Source organism: Musca vetustissima, unplaced genomic scaffold (assembly GCF_032173495.1).
Source record: "Musca vetustissima isolate MV318-11 ecotype Yass unplaced genomic scaffold, APGP_CSIRO_Mvet_v1 utg28788, whole genome shotgun sequence".
NCBI lineage: Eukaryota > Metazoa > Arthropoda > Insecta > Diptera > Muscidae > Musca > Musca vetustissima.
In genome coordinates, this window is record NW_026883345.1 from 35,887 (window position 1) to 43,811 (window position 7,925).

Genomic DNA, 7,925 nt, shown 5'->3' on the forward strand with positions numbered 1-7,925 from the left:
TTTATGGTAGATATTAATGTGCAGATTTATTTGTTTTTCTGACATATGCAGTATTTTGTGAAAATAACATAATATGTTAATATATGTTTAAATTATTCCCACATTCGCTAACGAAGTAACAGGTATATGCTATATATGATATATGTAATGAATTCGAAAATTCGTACTAGAATGGTACAAAAAGTACTAAATAAGATAACATTTGTATTTGGCGAACCGGTAAAGGTAGAACTCTTAAATTTTAAATGAGGGTCACTGATGGAGTGTAAAATATATATAGCAAAGAGTTTTTTGGACATTCGAACTATAAGTATGCGAAAAGTTCTAAATTTGGTACAATTTCGTAGCATGTGAATGAATTGAGCTAAAAATTTGAAATGCGAATTAGGGTTGAGATGTAGGGTCTATTTAAAGAGATTGTTTTTGAAAGAGTGACTCATGGGTACGAAAAGTAATATATTTGGTACAAATTTTTTTCGGAGGAACAAATCGAGCTGGAATCCTGAAATTTGAAATTAACATTACCGTCGGATTGAGATTTGTACGTAATTTTGGAATTGTTTACTTATGTGTACGAAAAGTACTAAATCGGACTATAATTGGTACAATTTAGATTTGGGTGAACCGATAAAGCGGGAACAATGAAAATTGGAGTCAGGATCATTGCAGAGGTGTAGGATTAGGTTCAGGATTCGGTTTAAGAAATTAATACTTTTGGCTACTAAGGAGGAGGTGTAAGATTGAGATATGTAGGAAATTTTAGAAATTTGTACTAATGTGTACTTAATTTGGTACAATTTAAATTGTGGGTGAACCGATAGAGGGAATCCTGAAACTTGGATTCAGGATCACTGTGGGTGTGTAAGATTAAGATATGTGGGAAGTTTTAGAAATTTGTACTACTGTGCACTAAATGTGGTACAATTGGAATTGTGGGTGAACCGATAGAGTTTGAATCCTGAAACATGGATTAAGGATCACTGTGGCGGTGTTGGTTTGGGTTAAGTAGGATGTTTTGGAAATTCGTACTACTGTGTGCTAAATTTAGTACAATTTGAATTGTGGGTCAACCGATAAAGTTGGAATCCTGAAACTTGTATTAAGGATGACTGTGGGGGTGTAGGATTTGGGCATGTAAGAAGTTTTGCAAATTGGTACAACTATGTACTAAATTTGGTACAATTTGAATCGTGGGTGAACCAATAGAGTTGGAATCCTGAAACTTGGATTTAGTATCACTGTGGGGTGTATGTTTGGGTTAAGTGGGTTGGGTTCGTACTACTGTGTACTAAATTTGATACTGTTTGTATTTGGTTGAACCGATAAGACTGGTATCCTGAAATTGGGGAAATAAGCTTTTCAATGGATTATATGAAGTATATAGTAAGGGAAAGCAATGGAAATGAAATCGATTATATTATTTCTGCTGGGTGGTTGAGGTGGGTACTTATGGAATTTTATATGAATGTGTATTAAATGTCGTTTAAAAACGACAACTTATTGAACTTTGTATACACACGTGGTGTTGTGTGATTATTGTGAACCCCCGATGCAACGAAAACACAATGTAAATAGTGAAAAACCGCGAAAAAGCCTTTCAATTTATAAACGTAAGAAGGGAATATATATTCACTACTTATTTCAATCAACTTAATAAAAATCTGGATACTATAAAGAGACTTTGAAGACCGCGAAAAGAAAATCAAAGTCCCTTCATATATTTCGATTTGCACGAAATTTGGCACCGGGTAGTGAATTAGGTCCAGAATGATATGTGCTAAGTTTCGAGAAAATCGATTCAGATTTTATATAGCTCTCATATATAGTTTTGTCAGATTTTATGTAAAAGGTGCACCAAAGCCCCCCATTCTCGGTGTCATATTTTTTTGTTATTCCGATCTACTCTTGAAGATATAGCCGATTAATTGAGTCAGCATCAAGTGACGGCAATAGTGATTCTTAAACGCATTTCTCGAATCCTAATAATCCAATCGGTTTATTAGTACCCAATTAATAATAATAAAACATTTTATATATTTTTTTGTTGTTGTATAATTAATTTATTTATTGCCATAAACTTAATAATTTTGTGTTTTTATTTTTTTGGGAAGATTTTTTTTGAGGCGGAAATAAAAATTTTGAAGTGACGGAGGATATTTTAGCCATAAGTAAAAAAAAAAATAGATTAAAAACCAGTGAGCCGAGCAGTATAGTCGAACGGGGCCGACCATATGATACCCTACACAACTTCAACGAAAATTTGAATTCCTGTAGTTCTATATTCTGAGCTTGAGCAATATTTCGCAATATTTGCACCCTCTTGGCCGACTAGAGGTAAACAAATATTCAGTACAGCCCTTCTAAGTGCTTGTCCAGATTCCCTTCACCGTGGGTTGTGTTGTGCTATTCGGCCTGTGGCCTACAAATCGACTCGTAAAAACACAAAAAAATAAGTTTTTGGTCCACTTCAGCCCAAAATTATTATCTGATCATCACCGAAAATTAAAGGCGTTGTCCTTGACCATAACTGCAACCTCATGGAGCATTTCAAAGCGATCACCCCTATATTTCCGCCCTCCAGTGTGGTAATGGTTTACTAAATAATATTTGAATACCTAAGCACCTGTTAATAATTAAGTGTAACTCCCGCATCCGAGTACATACGATAATATAATTGGTATAAATTTAAAGGTCAACCACTCTAATCGCAATAGAACACAAATTTTGTCATTTTTCACACAAAAGTCAGGGTCTATTTGACCCGCTAAATATTGACCGATCTTTATCAAAACTGGCATGTTTATTCTTTGCCCCGATCCCATTCTCCGTGTAAAAATTCGCAATGTTTTGTGAAGCGACCAGAAAACCGACAAAAATAAAGTGTTTGGTCCATTTCATCCCCTTAATATCAACTGATCTTTACCAAAAACCATAGGGATCTTCATTGGCCAGAAGAACCCATCCTACATGCAAAATTTCGTGAAGATTGGTCCATAACTGTGGCCTTTATCGTGTTTACAAATTATAATGGACAGACGGACGGACGGCCACACATGTCTAGATCGACTCAGCTAGTCGAGATATGACGATCGGTATACTTAACGGTGGGTCTAGGACCAACACGTCGCGGCGTTACAAACTCTTGGGGCTGCACAAAACTATAATACCCTGACATACCCTGAAAGCATTGTTCTTTTGGTATTCATGGGTCATTATTTGAATACGTATCATAATTTTCAGGCATCCACATCAGCAGGAAATAAACATATTGCAAACAAATTAAAAATTTATAAACAATTTATAAAATTTGGAAAAGTTACTTCAGTTCAACCATTAGAGCCCAATCAGCCTTAATTAAATCATCACGGAAGTAATCCTTGCAAGCATCGAGACCTTCGCCAACTTATCATCAGCTTGAAAATGACGGCCAAACATTTTTGGTGATTCACCGGGTATGGGTTCACGTTTAACCCAAATCTCCAGACCTTTGCGAGGGAATGAGGTGACAATGCCATGTATTTTGTTAAGTATTTTTTGGTGAGAGAACATCAAAAAGTGCATTTTCCATTAAAATGTGTAGCCACAAATTTGACACTAATATTGGAAAATGCGTCTTGTCAAGTCTTTACGATTGTATGTCTTTGACTTCACTTCAAGTACCTTCGTTATTGGCAAGTTTTTCTTCGTCCTCCTTTGTAGCAGTTGGAACATTTTTAATTTTGATTTGCCATTTGCAAACATCAAAGACATAGAAACGTAAAGACTTGACCAAGGTATATTTAATAAGATAGCCGCATCGGCCCAGCTGTTGGACAAATAAATGTCAAAAATGTTGTTGTAATGTTGAACCAAAAAATTAAAAAACAAAATTATAAATGAAAATATATTCACTACTTATTTCAATCAACTTAATAAAAATCTGGATACTATAAAGAGACTTTGAAGACCGCGAAAAGAAAATCAAAGTCCCTTCATATATTTCGATTTGCACGAAATTTGGCACCGGGTAGTGAATTAGGTCCAGAATGATATGTGCTAAGTTTCGAGAAAATCGATTCAGATTTTATATAGCTCTCATATATAGTTTTGTCAGATTTTATGTAAAAGGTGCACCAAAGCCCCCCATTCTCGGTGTCATATTTTTTGTTATTCCGATCTACTCTTGAAGATATAGCCGATTAATTGAGTCAGCATCAAGTGACGGCAATAGTGATTCTTAAACGCATTTCTCGAATCCTAATAATCCAATCGGTTTATTAGTACCCAATTAATAATAATAAAACATTTTTTATATTTTTTTGTTGTTGTATAATTAATTTATTTATTGCCATAAACTTAATAATTTTGTGTTTTTATTTTTTTGGGAAGATTTTTTTTGAGGCGGAAATAAAAATTTTGAAGTGACGGAGGATATTTTAGCCATAAGTAAAAAAAATAGATTAAAAACCAGTGAGCCGAGCAGTATAGTCGAACGGGGCCGACCATATGATACCCTACACAACTTCAACGAAAATTTGAATTCCTGTAGTTCTATATTCTGAGCTTGAGCAATATTTCGCAATATTTGCACCCTCTTGGCCGACTAGAGGTAAACAAATATTCAGTACAGCCCTTCTAAGTGCTTGTCCAGATTCCCTTCACCGTGGGTTGTGTTGTGCTATTCGGCCTGTGGCCTACAAATCGACTCGTAAAAACACAAAAAAATAAGTTTTTGGTCCACTTCAGCCCAAAATTATTATCTGATCATCACCGAAAATTAAAGGCGTTGTCCTTGACCATAACTGCAACCTCATGGAGCATTTCAAAGCGATCACCCCTATATTTCCGCCCTCCAGTGTGGTAATGGTTTACTAAATAATATTTGAATACCTAAGCACCTGTTAATAATTAAGTGTAACTCCCGCATCCGAGTACATACGATAATATAATTGGTATAAATTTAAAGGTCAACCACTCTAATCGCAATAGAACACAAATTTTGTCATTTTTCACACAAAAGTCAGGGTCTATTTGACCCGCTAAATATTGACCGATCTTTATCAAAACTGGCATGTTTATTCTTTGCCCCGATCCCATTCTCCGTGTAAAAATTCGCAATGTTTTGTGAAGCGACCAGAAAACCGACAAAAATAAAGTGTTTGGTCCATTTCATCCCCTTAATATCAACTGATCTTTACCAAAAACCATAGGGATCTTCATTGGCCAGAAGAACCCATCCTACATGCAAAATTTCGTGAAGATTGGTCCATAACTGTGGCCTTTATCGTGTTTACAAATTATAATGGACAGACGGACGGACGGCCACACATGTCTAGATCGACTCAGCTAGTCGAGATATGACGATCGGTATACTTAACGGTGGGTCTAGGACCAACACGTCGCGGCGTTACAAACTCTTGGGGCTGCACAAAACTATAATACCCTGACATACCCTGAAAGCATTGTTCTTTTGGTATTCATGGGTCATTATTTGAATACGTATCATAATTTTCAGGCATCCACATCAGCAGGAAATAAACATATTGCAAACAAATTAAAAATTTATAAACAATTTATAAAATTTGGAAAAGTTACTTCAGTTCAACCATTAGAGCCCAATCAGCCTTAATTAAATCATCACGGAAGTAATCCTTGCAAGCATCGAGACCTTCGCCAACTTATCATCAGCTTGAAAATGACGGCCAAACATTTTTGGTGATTCACCGGGTATGGGTTCACGTTTAACCCAAATCTCCAGACCTTTGCGAGGGAATGAGGTGACAATGCCAAGTATTTTGTTAAGTATTTTTTGGTGAGAGAACATCAAAAAGTGCATTTTCCATTAAAATGTGTAGCCACAAATTTGACACTAATATTGGAAAATGCGTCTTGTCAAGTCTTTACGATTGTATGTCTTTGACTTCACTTCAAGTACCTTCGTTATTGGCAAGTTTTTCTTCGTCCTCCTTTGTAGCAGTTGGAACATTTTTAATTTTGATTTGCCATTTGCAAACATCAAAGACATAGAAACGTAAAGACTTGACCAAGGTATATTTAATAAGGTAGCCGCATCGGCCCAGCTGTTGGACAAATAAATGTCAAAAATGTTGTTGTAATGTTGAACCAAAAAATTAAAAAACAAAATTATAAATGAAAATCTCCGAATTTCGAATAGATTTTTTGGCAATGCTTTTATTAACATTTTCTACAAGAATTTGTGTAAAAAAATCTTGTCAATCTGTTTGTTTTGGCAATATATTTTTGACATATCAAAATACAACAACCGATGTTTGTTGTAGAAATTCGCCGATGCGGCTACCTTGTATATCTACCTTGGTCAAGTCTTTACGTTTCTATGCCTTTGCAAACAAAACCTGACGAAATTACCTATATTCCGGTGTTGTATTTTATTAGTCAGTAGTCGCACGTGAATTTTTTTTATTAAAAAAATCCCTTCTCAATATCTTTGAAAATTTCATTGTTGTTTCGACACGAAAATAATGCATGCTTCAAATTTATGAGTTTTCAATTCTACTTTACACTCATTTCCTTGTTTGTTCATTAAAAGTTTTGTTGATTGTTTGCCGACTGCGAAAATGAAATAAAATAAAGTACAATTATTTGTTGCAATGAATAAGGAAACAAAGTAGAATTGGCAAGTACAGGTATGACTGTTCATTTTATTTTATTCCTCTCGCCTTCTTCGTCCTTAAACTCAAATTTCGTTACATAAAATTTGCATATGTGACTACTAACCTAATATAATGATTGCGAGCATTATTATAATATATCGAGATATAATATGCTTATTTTTCTTTGAAAAATCATCTAGATTTAGTAATCAATGTAACCAAAAGTGCAAATATAATCCACTGGATTTATGAACATGATTTATTTATATGTAAACTATTAAGGTGACGTATACGCTATGGAATTGACATTTGAGTGGATTTCGTAGTCTAAACGTACAGTCTAACGTTTTCAAATCTATCAGCAAAAGTTATTTCATAAAACTGATAAGGTTTTTAAAATTACTGCAGTGGGGAACCCGATCTATGAACGCCTACTTTCATGTAATTTGTTTCATGAAATCACTTTAGTGTGAACTGGGACTAACAGTGAATTTACATTTAACCATGTGGGTTTTAATGATCAATTCAATTGTATATATGTCAAATAAATCCACATAGAAGAGGTTTATAACCTCTTGATTGAAAGAAGCAAATTCTTTCGTTTGTAATCTATTGAATGTGAAAACAAAGATATGTGAAAACAGTTGACAATTTTGGTTCATTGTGAGAGAGTTGTATTTTTTCGTACAAAAACTGTGTTGCATTACAATAGTATCATGATTTCGCTCACGATTTAACATAAACAATTATTTAAATTTATATGATAAATCATTGTAAATTCAGCATGATTATGCCTTTAATCATGATCAAAAGTTATATGTAAACTCGCTTTAACCCTATAAAATGTTCTAGTGTACATGTCGTTTAATGCAGTCAATTGTATACACTCTCAAAATATTGCGCATATCGGTAGGATGTCTTTAAATATTTCGTAAATTGAGTCCATTTTTAATCTCATATTTAAATACTTAAACACAAATGTGTTGAAATGCTGCCACTATTGCATTTCATTAGATTTAAATAAATAAATCATGTATTGTAAATCATGATAAATTTAACATGGGTACATTTACATACAACGGGTTTTACGAAAATAGTCATTTGTTTGACACATAGGCTTTAATGTGTAAATGATTACAGGTTATTAGTCGAAAGTAGTCACAAACGTGAATGGCTATCGGTTAATAAAATCAAGTGACCTGCATCAACAATCATTTTGAATTCAAGCATCAACGATACAATTCACTATAAAGAGACTTTGAAGACCGCGAAAAGAAAATCAAAGTCCCTTCATATATTTCGATTTGCACGAAA